This window comes from Theobroma cacao, chromosome 9 (assembly GCF_053813885.1).
Source record: "Theobroma cacao isolate CCN51 chromosome 9, ASM5381388v1, whole genome shotgun sequence".
Taxonomy (NCBI): domain Eukaryota; kingdom Viridiplantae; phylum Streptophyta; class Magnoliopsida; order Malvales; family Malvaceae; genus Theobroma; species Theobroma cacao.
Window position 1 is genome coordinate 34,855,918 of NC_142647.1, and position 19,773 is coordinate 34,875,690.

At 38.5% G+C, this 19,773-nt stretch overlaps 1 long non-coding RNA gene across 1 annotated transcript; it reads right to left on the bottom strand.

Moving 5' to 3' along the window:
- Positions 1-7,919: 7,919 nt before the first annotated feature.
- On the bottom strand, positions 7,920-9,782 carry LOC148760886 (uncharacterized). Its single transcript, XR_016028183.1, has 3 exons — positions 9,591-9,782; positions 8,859-8,942; positions 7,920-8,023 (listed from the first exon to the last, which is right to left on the bottom strand). It is a non-coding gene; the product is annotated as an uncharacterized LOC148760886 (long non-coding RNA).
- Positions 9,783-19,773: the final 9,991 nt, after the last annotated feature.

Consider the following 19,773-nt stretch of genomic DNA (forward strand, 5'->3'; position numbering starts at 1 on the left):
ATTTATTTCATAAACCATAAAATATTTGTAATTTACCAAAACAATTGTTAAGGCTTATGTCTTTTATTAAAACAAGGCTCAAGCCAAAACTAATCCTCGGGGATACCTTGGTCGAGGCATCTAACCGAGTCCGCCAAGGGTGTTAAAATATTCACACGTGAAACACATTTTTATTCTTAAAACCAGCCGTTCCTTGGCGTTGGCCGAGTTACACATTCACGTAGGGGTTCGACGTGAAGTGAGCTCTAATACTACCCCGGGAGTTACCCTCATCGCCTCTACAACCGGAGTAACTATATAACTGGGTTTACCGTGCCCCTTTAATAGGCAGTCCATGGAAACCCGTCACTGCAGTGACTAACCCACCAATTTTAATAAAATTTCGACAGTATAACGTGGCTTTTATTTATTTATCCAGCCTGCATAGTAAAAACAACTTATATAAATTTCCCAATGCACTCACAAAATATAGCCACATATACTCATTTCTCATAAGCCATTCCTAGGAAAATATATATATTTTTCAAGTCAATTTGCAGCCTCCAATTACTCAATTTCATAATCAATACAATATATTTTTATTTGTCACATTTATTCCTAAAACATCAAAAATCTCATTTTAATCTCGTTCTCATTTCATAAAATACATAAAGGGCATTTAAAAATAAACTCTAGATAATTTACAATAATAATAAGTTTACTCACAATTTGTACAAACTAAAAGCTTTCTAAGCGCCCCGATCACTACTCGTCGGGTACGACTTCTTTGCCTTTTCCGAAAGGCTCTCCTCCTAAACACATTACAAAAATTTACACAATTCATCATATTGATGCTAAATCACTATATAATTAACTTAAATCCTATACTAATGCATGGTATGAAAATGCAATAGCCTAAAACTGCTTAAATGCGGTATTAACCTATTTTTGGCACTTTGCCCGATAAATTGCTAACGCGCTCCATTTTAGCTCTAAATCATCCCATTCTCTCTCCAACATTTCTAACCATTAAATATAAGCCAATAACCTTCTAAAAACAACAAAATCAGCTCACTCCCTTCCTTGAAAAATTCGGCCAAAAATGGGACATTAACTCGGTTAATTTTCTACTTTGTTTTTCTATCACGTTTAATCATTTTTCATCATTTTCTCTTCATTTCCCTTAGAATAAATTCAATTCATCATCATTGTACAGCATTGAGCATCCAGCCAAGAGTGGGTATTGTGAAAATTTAATGATTTCTTGCCCAATTTAATTTCTAAACACATTTAACTAACTAAAACTATCAATTTAACTAAAAATCAAAACCTAAAAATTTCAATTTCTCTCCCCTAGAATTTTGTCCAGGCCTTGATATCACTTTTTGATCTCTCTCCTCAAGCATGCTAAATGGAAATAAAGGCATAGGAAAGGTAGAAATCAAGCTAATATTGAAAAATCTTACCGTTAGACACGTAAACGGTCGAAAACCACGAATTTCCCTTTGAATTTTCTTGTTTCTCTTTGGTTTTTCTTTTTTTCTTCCTTTCCTCTCTATTTCCTCTCTTGTTCTTCCTTATGGCTGGCCAGCACTTAAAATGGGGTTTAAATGGGCTGACTTTTCATTAAAATAATATTATTTTATTTTAAAAAATGCCACGTGTCACTTTCCCATTGGCCCATTTTTAAAATTTCATCCATTTGTTTCCAAATTTTCACCATACACTTGTCCCACATATCCATAGCTTAGATAAAATTCTCAGACTTATCCAAGGTCTCGGTGGAGTAATTTTTTGAAATTTACACTTTTGCCCCCGTAAAAGTGAAAAATTACATTTTTGCCCAAAAAATTGAAAAATTTCCCATATACATATTTTTCATCCCTTATACTCATACCATTCTCCAATTTGTCAAATTTGATCTAAATTCTCTCAAAATCTCAAATTTTGTCCGTGGGTGGCAAAATTACGATTTTGCCCCTACACTCTAGAAATCACCATAATTAAACTTTTTCACTTCCTATCATTAAATTATACTCCAAATAGTTAATCTTGGTCAAAAATTTCACTCCATGATCAAATTATTATCTTAGGTGGCAAAATGATGATTTTACCCTTGAATATCAAAATTTCCAATTTTACCCCAAATGAACCCTCGAACTCCGAACAATCATTTTTAGTCATTCCTGGACTATAAAATACTAAATTTCATCCTACAATTCCTATTTGAACTAGTTCGAGGTTAAATCAACTCAAGTGTACCGTTAGGTACGATATCGAGTTTCGTCTTTTCTTATGTGCTTTCCTAGCATAATAACATGCTACTCAGTGCATGTATGTCATGACATGTATTTATAGGGTCAGGTTTTACAATTCTACCTCCCTTAAAATAAAATTTTGACCTCAAAATTTCACTTACCAGATACGACAAATAGATGCGGGTATTGGTTCCTCATCTGATGCTCTACTTCCCATGTCATTTCCTCCATTCGAGCATTTTTCCACAACACTTTGACCATTGAAATACTCTTGTTTCTCAGTACTCGATCTTTTCGATCCAAGATACTCACAGGTTGTACCTCGAACTTCAAATCATCATGCAACTCGATCGGAGGTGCTTCGAGGACGTGAGAGGGATCTGGTACATATTTCTTAAGCATGGAGACATGGAAAACGTTGTGGATCCGATCTAACTCTGGAGGTAATTCTAACCGATAAGCCACTGGTCCAATCCTTTCAATGATTCGGAATGGTCCAATATATCTCGGGTTGAGCTTTCCCTTCTTCGCAAATCGAATCACACCTTTCATTATCCAATAAAACACCATAATTTATCATGATAGTATAATCAATAAGATTTAATACTTCAAAGTATTCAAATTATTACCTTTCCAAGGAGAAACCTTAATAAAGACTTTATCATCGATCTCAAACTCCAAGTCTTTTCTCCATTTATCTGCATAGCTCTTCTGCCTATCCTGGGCTACCTTTAGCCTCTCGTATAACCTTGATCTTGTCATTAGTTAGTTCGATCAATTCCACACTCACTAACTTCCTTTCACCCACTTCATCCCAACAAAGTGGAGTACGACATTTTCTTCCATATAAAGCTTCGTACAGTGCCATACCAATGCTAGACTGAAAGCTATTGTTGTAAGCAAATTCCACCAATGGCAAATGTCTGTCCCAACTCCCAATAAAGTCAATGACACAAGCCCATAACATATCCTCCAAGGTCTGGATAGTCCTCTCTGACTGACCATCCGTCTGTGGGTGAAAAGTAGTGCTAAATTTCAATTTGGTTCCGAGAGCTTCTTGAAATTTCAGTCAGAATCTAGAAGTGAATCGAGAATCTCGGTCTAACACTATAGAAACGGGAACTCCATGTAGCCTCACAATCTCATCTATATAGAGCTGAGCCAGCTTCTCAATAGAGTATGTACTATGGACAGCTAAAAAGTGAGCGGACTTAGTCAACCGATCTACGATCACCCAGATCGCATCCTTTCCCCTCTGTGTCTGCGGCAATCCCAAAACAAAATCCATAGTTACATGCTCCCATTTCCACTCAGGAATAGGTAAAGACTGAAGTGTACCTGTTGGCCTCTGATGCTCCGCCTTAACTTGTTGACATACGAGTAACTTTGCTACGAATTCTGCTACGTCTCGCTTCATACCCGACCACCAATAATTCTCCCTGATAGTCCTATACATCTTGGTGCTTCCGAGATGTAATGCATAGGCAGATGAATGGGCTTCTTCCATGATCGCCTGTCTCAACTGGTTTCCCTCAGGAACACAAACTCGATCTTTAAACATCAAGACGTTATCCTCTCCAAATCTGAACTCACTAACTCCCCCATCAGTCAGTTTTTGAATTTCTTTTCTTAACTCATCATCAGACCTCTGAATGTCCTTGATCTGATTAACTAACGAAGGTCGCACAATGAAGTTTGCCAATAAGGATCCATCCTCACCATTTCTCAACTGGACCCCAAGAGATTTCATCTCTATTAATGCTGGAAAATAACAACTCTGAAGTGCTACTAAAGACGATGAAGACTTACGACTTAAGGCATCAGCTACAACGTTCGCCTTTCCTAGATGATAGTCTATCACCAAGTCATAATCTTTTATCAACCCCAACCATCACCTTTGCCTCAAATTAAGCTCCTTTTGGGTGAGCAAATATTTTAAACTCTTGTGATTCATAAATATCCGACAATGCTCATCATACAAATAATGCCTCCAGATTTTTAAAGCAAACACCACTGCTGCTAACTCTAAATCATGGGTAGGGTAATTTGCTTCATGCCTCTTTAGCTGTCTAGAAGCATAAGCCACAACTTTTTCATCCTGCATCAATACGCACCCCAACCCCAACTTTGAGGCATCACTATATACTACAAATCCCTTACCATTAACAGGAAGTGTTAAAACGGGAGCGGAGGTTAACCGGTTCTTTAGCTCCTGAAATCGATTCTCACAAACATCATCCCACACAAACTTAACTTCCTTACGAGTTAGACGGGTCAAAGGAGCTGCTATTAAGGAAAACCCCTGAACAAACCTCCGATAATAACCGGCTAATCCGAGGAAACTACGAATCTCCGTCACTATCTTAGGTTGCTCCCATTGTAAAATTGCCTCTACTTTCTTAGGATCAACATATATTCAAGTTCTCGATACTACGTGTCCCAGGAATACCACTTCCTGTAACCAAAACTCACACTTCGAAAACTTTGCATACAACTGTCTTTCCCGCAAAGTTTGTAATACTATACGCAAGTGGGCAGCGTGCTCATCATTATCTCTCGAGTAAACCAGTATGTCATCAATGAACACAATAACAAACTTGTCCAAGTAAGGGTGGAACACCCTATTCATGAGATCCATAAAAGCTGCCGGTGCGTTAGTTAACTCGAAAGGCATGACCAAGAACTCATAATGACCGTACCGAGTCCTGAACGCTGTCTTGGGTACATCATGTTCTTTAATCCTCAACTGATGATATCCAGACCTTAGATCAACCTTGGAAAACACTGTAGCTCCTTGTAATTGATCGAAAAGATCATCAATCCTCGGTAACGGATACTTGTTCTTAATGGTCATTCTGTTAAGCTGTCGGTAATCGATACATAACCGAAGTGTACCGTCTTTCTTTTTCACAAATAAAACTGGTGCTCCCCACGGAGATATACTAGGGCGTATAAAACCCTTGTCCACCAACTCTTGCAATTGTATTTTCAACTCCTTCAACTCTGCCGGAGCCATTCTATATGGAGGGATAGAAATAGGTGCGGTACCTGAAAGTAAATCAATAGGGAATTCAAGCTCTCGATCAGGAGGCAGTCCCGGTAAATCATCAGGAAATACATCAGGAAACTCACTTACTATCGGGACATCCTCTAACTTAGGTTCCCCCTTTGAAGTATCAATTATGTATGCCAAATAAGTCGGATACCCTTTCTGCACTAATTTTGAAGCTTTGATGGCTGAGATTACACAGGACGGTAATACTCGGCGTTTCCCTACAAACACAATCTCTGCTCCCTCCGAATTTCAAAGAACAACTTCCTTTCGAAAACAATCCACGTTCGCTCGATGTGTAGTTAACCAGTCCATACCCAATATTAGATCAAAATCCAGGATCTCTAGAGGAATTAAGTCACCCCTAAATTCTTCCTCGCCTACCCTTACCCCACAGTCTCTATAACAACTGTTTCTAACTAGCTTTTCTCCTAAAGGGGTGTGAATTACAATTTCTTCCTCTAATGGTGACAGGTTTTTATCAGCAATTGATGCAAATGTGGTGCTCACATAAGACCTATCTGAGCCAGAATCTATCAAAACATAAGCATCTTTATCAAATAAAGACATAGTACTTGTCACTGCTCCAAGTCGGACCTGTGCCTCATCTTCCGCCACAGCGAAAACTCTTGTCGAGGTACGAGTTTGTGGTCTCGAAGGTGGATGTGTCGAGGTATTACTCTCCACACCGGATCGTATGGCCACTCCTTGTCTCGGTGGTAAACCAAAAGAATCTCTCCTCTGCATATCAGTGTGAGTTGGTGAAGATGATGCAACTACCGTGGCTCGTCCTAACCGTGGGCAATTACTCCTAATATGACCCGTCTGTCCACATTGGAAACATCTTGTTGGCCCTCTACATAGCCCACTATGATAATTCCCACAATTTTTGCATCGGTCAGAACCTCCGAAACTCTTCCCAGAACCAGTCATAGCAGATCTGCTAAACCTCGAAGGTCTCTGTTGTGATGGTGGAAATGGAGGTCGAGGAGATGTCACGAAAACAGAAGTAGTACTCCCTGAAATCGCTGAGTCCTTGCCTCTTTTTACTGACTGACTAGAAGACATACCGGGATTCCTCCTTTTTGCAAACTCAGTCCGAATCCTATTATTCTCAGTCGCGAGCTTCTCAGCCCGTAAAGCCATCTGTACCACCTCCTTATGCGGCTCCTTATCAGTCACTGTCATCCGCTCTCTAATCTCATTACGGAGCCCTTCCTCGAAATAACTGGCCTGATCCTGCTCAGATTTCACCAGATCCGGCACATATAACATCAACTTGTTAAAACGAGTCTCGTACTCCTCTACAGTTAGATTCCCCTGTTTCAAACTAAGAAATTCTCTTTTTTTTTCTTTCTGATGAAAATAAGTGAAATACTGACCATCGAATTCCCTGAGAAAATCGGACCACGTCTGAGGAGTAGTGGAGCGGGACTTCACTGAATTCCACCAAGTACGAGCCCTCTTCTCTAATAATCTCGTAGCCACCATCAGCTTCATGTCGTCGTCTAATCTTATATCAGAGAGAGTCTCTGAAACCTGATTAATCCAGTCCTTTGCCACAGTGGCATCCAACTCACCCGTGAAAGACACACAACCAAGTTGTCTAGCCTCCTTTAGCTTCTTGGAAATGGATACATCTTGTACCGGTGGTAGAACTAAAGGAGTAACTGGTGGTACTATAGGTGGAACTTGACCAGTCGGAGCTCCACCAACCATTGCGATAAAGAAAGTTGCCAATGCCTGTGCTGCCGCAGTAGGCATGGTGGGAATACCCGTAGGTGGCGAAGGGGGTGGAGGATGTGGAGGACTATCGGCCTGCTCAGCAGTAGGTGCTGCCCGAATGGTAGACGCAGCCGATTCTTCCCCTACTACATCTAGCTGATGACGTTGGGAACGACCTTTTCCTTTCCCAACCGATCTAGTGAGAGGTGGGCGTCCGCGTCGAGGAGGCATAATAATCTATAAGAGAAAACGAGCAAGCTTAGGAAACCTTAGGCTCTATATGAAAATGCATGCATTCTATTCAACCTAACCTAACTTAATATGGGGCCACACTGATACTGTAATTTTTTAAAACCACTTTAAAACCAAAAACTCTGATACCAATTGTCACGACCCGGTACTCCCCTCGAGCCCGTGACAACCGCCGCGGTGTTCCGGTAGACACTTATTGCCCGAAATATCAACCCGAAACCCCGCAAGGCTTTACTATCAGTTTCTTTGTTCCCTTGTGAGCAACCATTGTCAAATATTGTGTTCTAAAAGATTTTAAGCTGTTTCCAACTTTAAACAAATAAAATATTAATTTTTCGTCTCACAGGGGTATTTTGGTCATTTTTCTCAAAAATTTCGAAATTGGCTAAAACGTAATATACAAGTACAAAACACATAATTCATATTCAAAATGAGTTTAAAAGTCTAAAATCTTCATTTAAAACGAAATTATGGTTATTTGAATATAATAAGAGAATAAAAGAAATATTAAGTAAAATATCCTATTTTCTTATAAAACAATATTTATAGAGTTATACGTGAATAATTTTTATAGCGTAAAAGCTAAATAAGTTTATACATACTTAAATACAGTAAGCCAAAATATTTAATTTAATTTACAATAACAAGAGTCCCCTCGAATAAACAAAAGTAAAGAGGACTGTGAACCTACGGTTTGGAAAATGCAGATCCCACTGTAGTCCTCGATGAGATCAGCTATCTACAGTCTATACTGAACCTAAAATGGGTGGAAAGGAGGGTGGTGAGATTATAAAATCCCAATGAGTAAACAGACATCATCATAAACATCTAGAGTTGAGTACATGGAGACAATAAAGTAAATCATCATAAACTGGGTTATAGCATTAGAACACATTTTGTTCAAAACACGTAAAGAGGCTTATGAATCTCATAAAAATCTAGGCTTGTGCCATAAATCCATTCTCGGGGACACCTTGGCCGAGGCATCCTACCGAGACCGCCAAGGCTATTAAAATTCACATTTCACATAAATCATGTTTTTGTTTTGAAAACATAGCCGTTCCTTGGCGTTGGCTGAGTTCCCCCTCACGTGGTGGTTTAGCGTGAAGTGAACCCTAAACTTTACCCCAGGAGATACCCTACGCGCCTCTCCGTTCGAGGTAAGAATATAATGGGGTTTACCGTGCCCCTCTAAAAGGCTGGTCCACAGAAACCCCCTACTGCAGTGATTAATTAATATATAATCCACCATATAATAAAACTCAATAACATGATATGGCAATTTTGTAATTCGTAGTTTTTCAAAATAACCAAACAATTCGCATTTCAATACAATTGCCAACTAGCCAATCATGCTCGATTTATCATAAGCCAGTTAATTTAAACAATCAAATTGCCACAATTAACAGTCTCCGTGTACTCTATTTTTCAAAATCACTATTAATTTCAAAACAATTTATAATTTAATTTCATTGAAACTCATTTATTCATAAAACATGAAAATTTATCTTTTTAAATTCCTTTTTCCATAAAATTCTTGAAAGCATTTAAAAACCACCCTAGATAATTAAAATGACAGTAAGTTTACTCACAATGTCTAGAATGCAGACTTTCGAAGCACTCTGTCTACTGGTCCTCGGATGCAATTTCCTTGCCTTTATCGAAGGACTCACCACCTTGACACAGTACAAAATCGAGAGTTTCACCAAGTTGGTACTAAATCAAAATTAAACTAATTTAGACTACCAATGCATGATATGGAATGCAAAAATGCACCGGTAACTATCTAAACCCGGTATTGGCCTAATTCGTTTTATCACCCGATTAAATTCCTAACTGGTCCGTTTAAACTCCAATTTAATTCTTTTCAGTTTCTATACCTCAATTGCACCCAAATTAACTTAATGTCTCTCAGTGTGGTGCAAATTATCAGTCCCAACAGTAAATTACGAAAATACCCCTAGTGGGTAAAAATTCGTATTTTTGCTCCGAAAATTCCCATTATTTTTCTAGGCTCATAATTCATTATTCCTTAACCAATTCACCTAGAATAAAATCAAACTCATCCTCACTCACTACATGGTAAATTCAGCCATTAATGGTTGGGGGAGAAAATAAATTCTTTTCTTGTTGTTTTGTTTCTAAATATGCTAAACTAACTAAAAACACTAACATAAATTAAAATCAAATAAATCCAACAACTTTCTCTCTCCTAACCCATTTTTTCAGAATTTAATTCATCATGAAAACATGTAATTTAATCATGGAAAATAAAGAGAAATGCTTGGGAATAAGAAAACTCAAGCTTAATAGAAAAAACTCACCTTTTTCACTTAATTTCCTTGAAAATTCACACTTTTTCTTTGATTTTCTCTCTCTAGGGTTTTGTTTTTGTTTTCTCTCTCTTCTTGCTGGTTTGGCCGGCCATGGGGTGGAAGATGGGCTGATTTTGTGCCTTTTAAAAAGGAAAATAATAAATTAATAAAGGCATGACACATGGCATCATGTCATTGGCCCATTTTTAAAATTTTAAAAATTTAAACATTTTATCTCCACCACATGTTTAGTCAAGGGTCAAAGATGAAGAAAAAGGAAGACCATGTGCTGGAAAAATATCCTGGTGGTGGAAAATTACAATTTTGCCCCTGAGGTGGCAAAATTACCATTTTACCCCTATACTCCAAATTATACCGAAATTAAAATTTTTCACTTCTAAACCTCAAATCATACTTCAATAAGTCAAATTATACTCTAATAAGTCAAATGGGGTCAAAAAAATCTTTTCTAAAATTCCCATTTTGTCCCCAGGTGGCAAATGACCATTTTGCCCCTAGTTAGTGAAAATTCCGATTTCACTCCAAATTGATCCTCAAACTCCAAATTACCATTTTAAGTCATCCATGAACTGTGAAACTCTTAATCTCACCTTAAAATTCCTATTTGATCTAGTTCGAGGATTAAATAAACTTTGTTGTACCTCTAGGTACAATACCGACTTTTGTAAATTTTTCGGGACTCTCTTAGCATGCAATCATGCTATCATCACATGTATGTCATGAATAGTATTTTATAAGGTCGGGCTTTACAGCACTACCCCCCTTAAAATAAAATTTTGACCTCAAAATTTCACTTACCTGATTCGAATAAAAGATGTGGATATTGGTTTCTCATCTGGCTCTCGACTTCCCACGTCATCTCCTCCATTCGAGCATTCTTCCACAATACTTTCACCATTGGAATGCTCTTGTTCCTTAGCACTCGATCCTTTCGATCTAGAATACGTACAGGCTGCACCTCGAACTTCAAATCCTCATGCAACTCAATGGGAGGTGTCTCTAAAATGTGAGAGGGATCGGGAACATACTTTTTCAACATCGAGACATGGAAGACATTATGAATTCGATCTAACTCTGGGGGTAATTCAAGTCTGTAAGCCACTGGCCCAATCCTTTCAATGATACGAAAAGGTCCAATGTATCTTGGATTGAGCTTTCCCCTCTTCGCGAATCAAATCACACCTTTCATCATCCAATAAATACCACAAATTATCACAATAGTATAATCAAATAAGATTTAATACTTGGAAATTTCAAATTATTACCTTTCCAAGGAGAAACCTTAAGAAAAACTTTATCGTCCACTTCAAACTCCAAATCTTTCCTTCGTTTATCCGAATAATTCTTCTGCCTATCTTGAGCTGTCTTTAATCGCTCTCGGATAACTTTGACCTTATCGTTTGTCAAATCAATCAATTCCACATTCACCAATTTCCTCTCACCTACTTCATCCCAACAGAGCGGAGTTCGGCATTTCCTTCCATACAAAGCCTCGTATGGTGCCATCCCAATACTAGACTGAAAACTGTTATTATAAGCAAACTCCACCAATGGCAAGTGTCTGTCCCAACTCCCGATAAAGTCAATGACACAAGCCCGTAACATATCCTCCAAGGTCTGAATTGTTCTCTCAGATTGACCATCTGTCTGTGGATGAAAGGCAGTACTAAATCTCAATTTAGTTCCAAGAGCTTCCTGAAATTTCGGCCAAAATCGAGAAGTAAATCGAGGGTCTCGATCTGACACAATAGAAACTGGGACTCCGTGTAATCTCACAATCTCATCTATATAAAGTCTTGCCAGCCTCTCAATAGAATACGTGCTATGGATAGCCAAGAAATGGGCGGACTTAGTCAATCTATCCACAATCACCCAAATAGCATCCTTCCCACTTTGTGTCCGCGGCAAACCCAATACAAAGTCCATAGTCACATGTTCCCACTTCCATTCAGGAATCGGTAAAGGTTGAAGAGTACCTGACAGTTTTTGATGCTCCGCCTTGATCTGTTGGCATGTGAGACATTTCGCTACAAACTCTGCTATGTCTCGTTTCATACCCGGCCACCAATAACTTTCTTTAATAGTCTGATACATCTTGGTGCTTCCGGGATGTAAAGCGTAGGCGGAAGAATGAGCTTCCTCCAAAATAGCTCGTCTCAACTGATCATCCTTAGGAACACAAATTCGGTCTCTAAGCATGAAAGTACCATCATCGCTGAGTCTAAACTCACTAGCTTCTCCATCTTGCAGCTTTTGAACTTCCTGTTTCAACCAATCATCAGATTTCTGCAATTCTCTTATCTGATTCAACAATGAAGGTCTCACGACGAAACTAGCAAGTAGGGTTCCATCCTCACCATTATTCAACTGGATCCCTAGAGATTTCATCTCAAGTAACATCGGAAAATAAGAACTTTGAAGTGTTGCTAACGACGATGAGGATTTACGACTTAAGGCATCCGCTACAACATTTGCTTTTTCCGGATGATAATCAATCACTAAGTCATAATCCTTAATCAACTCCAACCATCGTCTTTGTCTCAAGTTAAGCTCTTTCTGGGTGAGCAAATACTTCAAACTTTTATGATCAGAAAAAATCCGACAACGCTCACCATATAAATAATGTCTCCAAATCTTCAATGCGAATACTACTGCTGCTAACTCCAAGTCATGAGTAGGGTAATTCGTCTCGTGCTTCTTCAACTGTCGGGAAGCATAAGCTATTACTTTCTCATCCTGCATCAACACACACCCTAATCCCAACTTAGATGCATCGCTGTATACCACAAATTCTTTTCGACTAACAAGAAGTGTTAAAACGGGAGCGGAGGTTAACCGGTTCTTTAGCTCCTGAAATCGATTCTCACAAACATCATCTCACTCATACTTAACTCCTTTACGAGTCAAACGAGTCAGAGGAGCTGCTATCAAAGAAAATCCCTGAACAAATCTCCGGTAATAACCGGCTAAGCCAAGGAAACTACGAATCTCAGTTACCGTTCTCGGTTGCTCCCATTGCAAGATTGCCTCAATCTTCTTGGGATCGACATAAATTCCAGCTCCGGACACCACATGTCCCAAGAAAATCACTTCCTTCAACTAGAATTCACATTTAGAGAACTTGGCATAGAGTTGTCTCTCGCGCAAAGTTTGCAACACAATGCGCAAATGGGCAGCATGTTCATCATCATTCTTCGAATAAACCAAGATGTCATCGATGAATACTATCACAAACTTATCCAAGTATGGATGGAACACCCTGTTCATAAGATCCATAAAAACTGCCGGGGCATTAGTCAAACCAAACGGCATCACCAGAAACTCATAATGCCCATAACGCGTCCTGAAGGCAGTCTTAGGTACATCTTGCTCCTTAATCCTCAACTGATAGTACCCAGATCTCAAATCAATCTTAGAGAATACCATAGCACCTCGTAATTGATCAAAAAGATCATCTATCCGGGGTAAAGGGTATTTATTCTTGATGGTCACTCGGTTCAGCTGACGGTAATCAATACACAATCGAAGAGTGCCATCTTTCTTCTTTACAAATAGGACTGGTGCTCCCCAAGGAGAAATGCTAGGGCGAATGAAACCTTTATCCACCAAATCTTGCAACTGGGCTTTCAGTTCCTTCAACTCTGCTGGAGCCATTCTATATGGAGGAATAGAAATAGGTGCGGCACCCGGAAGTAAATCAATAGGGAACTCAAGCTCTCGATTAGGAGGTATTCCCGGTAAATCATCAGGAAATACATCAGGAAACTCACTTACTATTGGGACATCCTCTAACTTAGGTTCCCCCTTTGAAGTATCGATCACGTATGCCAAATAAGTCGGATACCCTTTTTGCACTAATTTTGAAGCTTTGATGGCCGAGATTGCACAAGATGGTAATACTCGACGTTCCCCTACAAACACAATCTCTGCTCCCTCCGAATTCCGAAGAACAACTTTTTTTTGAAAACAATCCACGTTCGCCCGATGTGTAGTGAACCAGTCCATACCTAATATTAAATCAAAATCCAAGATCTCTAGAGGAATTAAGTCACCCCTAAATTCTTCCTCACCTACCCTTACCCCACAGTCTCTATAACAAGTATTTCTAATCAACTGTTCTCCTAGAGGGGTATGCACTACAATTTCTTCCTCTAATGGTGACAGGTTTCTATCAGTAATTGATGCAAATGTCGTACTCACATAAGATCTATCTAAGCCAGAATCTATGAAAACATAAGCATCTTTATCAAATAAAGACATAGTACCTGTCACTGCTCCAAGTCGGACTCGTGCCTCATCTTCTGTCACAGCAAAAACTCTTGTCGCGGTACGAGTCTGTGGTCTCGAAGGTGGATGTGACGGGGTATTACTCTCCACACCAGACCGTATGGCTACTCCCTGTCTCGGTGGTAACCCAGAAGAATCTCTCCTTTGTATATCTGTGCGAGCTGGTGGAGATGATGCAGCTACAGTGGCTCGTCCTAACTGTGGGCAATTACTCCTAATGTGACCCGTCTGTCCACATTGGAAACATCTTGTTGGCCCTCTACATAGCCCACTATGATAATTCCCACAATTTCTGCATCTGTCAGAACCTCTGAGACTCTTCCCAGAACCAGTCATAGCAGATCTGCTAAACCTCGATGGTCTCTGCTGTGATGGTGGAAATGGAGGTCGAGGAGATGTCACGAAAACAGAAGTAGTGCTCCCTGAAGTCGCTGAGTCCTTGCCTCTTTTTACTGGCTGACTAGAAGACATACCAGGATTCCTCCTTTTTGCAAACTCAGTCCGAATCCTTCTATTCTCAGTCGCGAGCTTCTCAGCCCGTAAAGCCATCTGTACCACCTCCTTATGTGGCTCCCTACCAATCACTGTCATTCGCTCTCTGATCTCATTACGGAGCCCTTCCTCGAAATAGCTGGCCTGATCCTGCTCAGATTTCACCAGATCCGGCACATATAACATCAACTCGTTAAAACGAGTCTCGTACTCCTCTACAGTTAGATTTCCCTGTTTCAAACTCAGAAATTCTCTCTTCTTTTCTTTTTGATGGAAATAAGTGAAATACTGACCATCGAATTCCCTGAGAAAATCGGACCATGTCTGAGGAGTAGCGGAACGGGACTTCACCGAATTCCACCAAGTACGAGCCCTCTTCTCTAATAATCTCGTGGCCACCATCAGCTTCATGTCATCATCTAATCCCATATCAGAAAGAGTCTCGGACACCTGATTAATCTAGTCCTTTGCCACAGTGGCATCCAACTCACCAGTGAAAGATACACAACCCAATTGCCTAGCCTCCTTCAGCTTCTTGGAAATGGATACATCCTGTATTGGTGGTGGAACTAAAGGAGTAGTTGGAGGCACTACAGGTGGAACTTGACCAGTCTGAGCTTGACCAGCTATTGCTGCAAAGAAAGCTGCCAATGCCTGTGCTGCCTCAGTAGGCATGGCGGGAATACCAGTAGGCGGCTGAGGAGATGGAGGATGTGGAGGACTATCGGCCTGCTCAGCAGCAGGTGCTGCCCGAATGGTAGATGCAGCTGATTCCTCCTCTACTGTATCTGGCTGATGACGTTGGGAACGACCTCTTCCCCTCCCAACCGATCTAGTGAGAGGTGGGCGTCCTCGTCGAGGAGGCATTATAATCTATAAAAAAAATACGAGCAAGTTTAGGTAACCTTAGGCTCTATATGCAAATGCATGCATTCTATTCAACCTAACCTAACTTAACTTAATCCGGGGCATAACTGATATTGTAAATATTTAAAACAACTTTAAAACTAAAAACTTTGATCTTGAAAACCAAAAGCTCTGATACCAATCGAATTCGACTCAACCCCTCAGGGAATAATGGCATCCAATGGTACCTATCAGAGCACTCGGTAAAAGGTGCACTTCACTCCGGCTACCACTTAGGGAATTGCGGAGCAGTCCCTTCCCTCCTCTTCCAAGCTCCTGGACGGAGAGTCATACTTCGCCATAGATCATATGCGAGAGTTCCCAGGAATAGGGTTATCTTTCCCTTTGCTCTGATACCAATCGAATTGTCACGACCCGGTACTCCCCTCGAGCCCGTGACAACCGCCGCGGTGTTCCGGTAGACACTTATTGTCCGAAATATCAACCCGAAACCCCGCAAGGCTTTACTATCAGTTTCTTTGTTCCCTTGTGAGCAACCATTGTCAAATATTGTGTTCTAAAAGATTTTAAGCTGTTTCCAACTTTAAACAAATAAAATATTAATTTTTCATCTCACAGGGGTATTTTGGTCATTTTTCTCAAAAATTTCAAAATTGGCTAAAACGTAATATACAAGTACAAAACACATAATTCATATTCAAAATGAGTTTAAAAGTCTAAAATCTTCATTTAAAACGAAATTATGGTTATTTGAATATAATAAGAGAATAAAAGAAATATTAAGTAAAATATCCTATTTTCTTATAAAACAATATTTATAGAGTTATACGTGAATAATTTTTATAGCGTAAAAGCTAAATAAGTTTATACATACTTAAATACAGTAAGCCAAAATATTTAATTTAATTTACAATAACAAGAGTGCCCCCGAATAAACAAAAGTAAAGAGGACTGTGAACCTACGGTTTGGAAAATGCAGATCCCACTGTAGTCCTCGATGAGATCAGCTATCTACAGTCTATACTGAACCTGAAATGGGTGGAAAGGAGGGTGGTGAGATTATAAAATCCCAATGAGTAAACAGACATCATCATAAACATCTAGAGTTGAGTACATGGAGACAATAAAGTAAATCATCATAAACTGGGTTATAGCATTAGAACACATTTTGTTCAAAACACGTAAAGAGGCTTATGAATCTCATAAAAATCTAGGCTTGTGCCATAAATCCATTCTCGGGGACACCTTGGCCGAGGCATCCTACCGAGACCGCCAAGGCTATTAAAATTCACATTTCACATAAATCATGTTTTTGTTTTGAAAACATAGCCGTTCCTTGGCGTTGGCTGAGTTCCCCCTCACGTGGTGGTTTAGCGTGAAGTGAACCCTAAACTTTACCCCAGGAGATATCCTACGCGCCTCTCCGTTCGAGGTAAGAATATAATGGGGTTTACCGTGCCCCTCTAAAAGGCTGGTCCACAGAAACCCCCTACTGCAGTGATTAATTAATATATAATCCACCATATAATAAAACTCAATAACATGATATGGCAATTTTGTAATTCGTAGTTTTTCAAAATAACCAAACAATTCGCATTTCAATACAATTGCCATTTAGCCAATCATGCTCGATTTATCATAAGCCAGTTAATTTAAACAATCAAATTGCCACAATTAACAGTCTCCGTGTACTCTATTTTTCAAAATCACTATTAATTTCAAAACAATTTATAATTTAATTTCATTGAAACTCATTTATTCATAAAACATGAAAATTTATCTTTTTAAATTCCTTTTTCCATAGAATTCATGAAAGCATTTAAAAACCACCCTAGATAATTAAAATGACAGTAAGTTTACTCACAAATGTCTAGAATGCAGACTTTCGAAGCACTCTATCTACTGGTCCTCGGATGCAATTTCCTTGCCTTTATCGGAGGACTCACCACCTTGACACAGTACAAAATCGAGAGTTTCACCAAGTTGGTACTAAATCAAAATTAAACTAATTTAGACTACCAATGCATGATATGGAATGCAAAAATGCACTGGTAACTATCTAAACCCGGTATTGGCCTAATTCGTCTTATCACCCGATTAAATTCCTAACGGGTCCGTTTAAACTCCAATTTAATTCTTTTCAGTTTCTATACCTCAATTGCACCCAAATTAACTTAATGTCTCTCAGTGTGGTGCAAATTATCAGTCCCAACAGTAATTTACGAAAATACCCCTAATGGGTAAAAATTCTTATTTTTGCTCCGAAAATTCCCATTATTTTTCTAGGCTCATAATTCATTATTCCTTAACCAATTCACCTAGAATAAAATCAAACTCATCCTCACTCACTACATGGTAAATTCAGCCATTAATGGTTGGGGGAGAAAATAAATTCTTTTCTTGTTGTTTTGTTTCTAAATATGCTAAACTAACTAAAAACACTAACATAAATTAAAATCAAATAAATCCAACAACTTTCTCTCTCCTAACCCATTTTTTCAGAATTTAATTCATCATGAAAACATGTAATTTAATCATGGAAAATAAAGAGAAATGCTTGGGAATAAGAAAACTCAAGCTTAATAGAAAAAACTCACCTTTTTCACTTAATTTCCTTGAAAATTCACACTTTTTCTTTGATTTTCTCTCTCTAGGGTTTTGTTTTTGTTTTCTCTCTCTTCTTGCTGGTTTGGCCGGCCATGGGGTGGAAGATGGGCTGATTTTGTGCCTTTTAAAAAGGAAAATAATAAATTAATAAAGGCATGACACATGGCATCATGTCATTGGCCCGTTTTTAAAATTTTAAAAATTTAAACATTTTATCTCCACCACATGTTTAGTCAAGGGTCAAAGATGAAGACAAAGGAAGACCATGTGCTGGAAAAATATCCTGGTGGTGGAAAATTACAATTTTGCCCCTGAGGTGGCAAAATTACCATTTTACCCCTATACTCCAAATTATACCGAAATTAAAATTTTTCACTTCTAAACCTCAAATCATACTTCAATAAGTCAAATTATACTCTAATAAGTCAAATGGGGTCAAAAAAATCTTTTCTAAAATTCCCATTTTGTCCCCAAGTGGCAAATGACCATTTTGCCCCTAGTTAGTGAAAATTCCGATTTGACTCCAAATTGATCCTCAAACTCCAAATTACAATTTTAAGTCATCCATGAACTGTGAAACTCTTAATCTCACCTTAAAATTCCTATTTGATCTAGTTCGAGGATTAAATAAACTTTGTTGTACCTCTAGGTACAATACCGACTTTTGTAAATTTTTCGGGACTCTCCTAGCATGCAATCATGCTATCATCACATGTATGTCATGAATAGTATTTTATAAGGTCGGGCTTTACACACAGTGAGTAACCTTACCATCATTTTAATTATCTAAAGTATGTTTTTATTCGGTTTTGGTGAATTTTATGAAAATGAGTTCAAATGGTAAATTTTTATGTTTTGTAAACAAAATGAGTTTAAATGAAAATATTTTATAAATTGTCTTGAAACGAAATAACGATTTTGAAAATAGAGTAATTGGAGACCACTGATATGTTGTAAATTTAAAATTGAATTAATGGCTTATGTTATTGTATTGGCATGACTGGTTGGGCTGTGTTTTTTATGAATTGTATGAATTGCTTTATTTTACCCTTGCAGGCTGGGTAGTAATATATTAGCCCTGTCATGCTGTCAAAATTTTATTGTATGGTGGGTTTGACCTGCTATAGTGGGCTGGGTTCTGTGGACTAGCCTATTAGAGGGGCACGAAATCCTGTTATATTTTTACCTCGGTTGGAGAGGCGAGTAGGGTAACTCCCGAGGTATAACTTTAAAGTTCACTTCACGCCAAACCACCACGTGAAGGGGAACTCGGCCAACGCCAAGGAACGACTATGTTTTCAAAATAAAAACATGACTTTCAATAGCCTTGGCGGACTTAGTTGGGATAGCCCTCGGCCAAGGTATCCCAGATAACTGAGTATGATAATAATTTTTGGCATGAGCCAAGCTTTTTAAGAAATTCATAACCCATACTGATTACTTGCTTTAAATAAATTGATTTCATTTGGTTGAAATAAGTTGAAAGCTGATAAATTACAGTTTGATGAAATGTTTAATAGTCTCATTTTACTTGACTTTAGATATTTTGAGTGATATTTGTTTACTCACTGGGATTTTATAATCTCACCACCCTCATTTCCACCCATTTCAGGCTCAGAATAGATTGTAGATAACTGATATCGGCGAGGATTACAGTTGAACTTGCCACATCCAAAGACTGTAGGTTCATTTCTTTTGATACTTTTGGTCATTTGTGGGCCCACGTGTCACTGTAAATTAAATTCTATACTTTGGTTATTTGTATTACGGTATGTAAGAATTTATTTTGCTTTTACGCTAGAAAAATTATTTATGCAGTGTTCTTAAAATATCGTTTTATGTGAAAATTGAATATTTTATTTAATATTTTTATTTTATTATAACAGTCATAATTCCATTTTAAACGAATGTTTTAGAC